This window comes from Physeter macrocephalus, chromosome 12, assembly GCF_002837175.3.
Source record: "Physeter macrocephalus isolate SW-GA chromosome 12, ASM283717v5, whole genome shotgun sequence".
NCBI lineage: Eukaryota > Metazoa > Chordata > Mammalia > Artiodactyla > Physeteridae > Physeter > Physeter macrocephalus.
Genome location: NC_041225.1, coordinates 20,442,293 through 20,442,552, shown reverse-complemented (window position 1 = coordinate 20,442,552; position 260 = coordinate 20,442,293).

Sequence of the window (260 nt, the reverse complement as noted above, 5' to 3'; positions counted from 1 at the left end):
CAATTGTAAATATTTATGCACCCAACATGGGAGCACCTCAATACATAAGGCAAATGCTAACAACCATAAAAGGGGAAATCGACAGTAACACAATAATAGTCAGGAACTTTACCACCCCACTTTCACCACCCCACTTTCACCAGAGGACAGATCATCCAAAATGAAAATAAATAAGGAAACACAGCTTTAAATGACACACTACACCAGATGGACTTAATTGGTATTTATAGGACATTCCATCCAAAAACAACAGAATACAC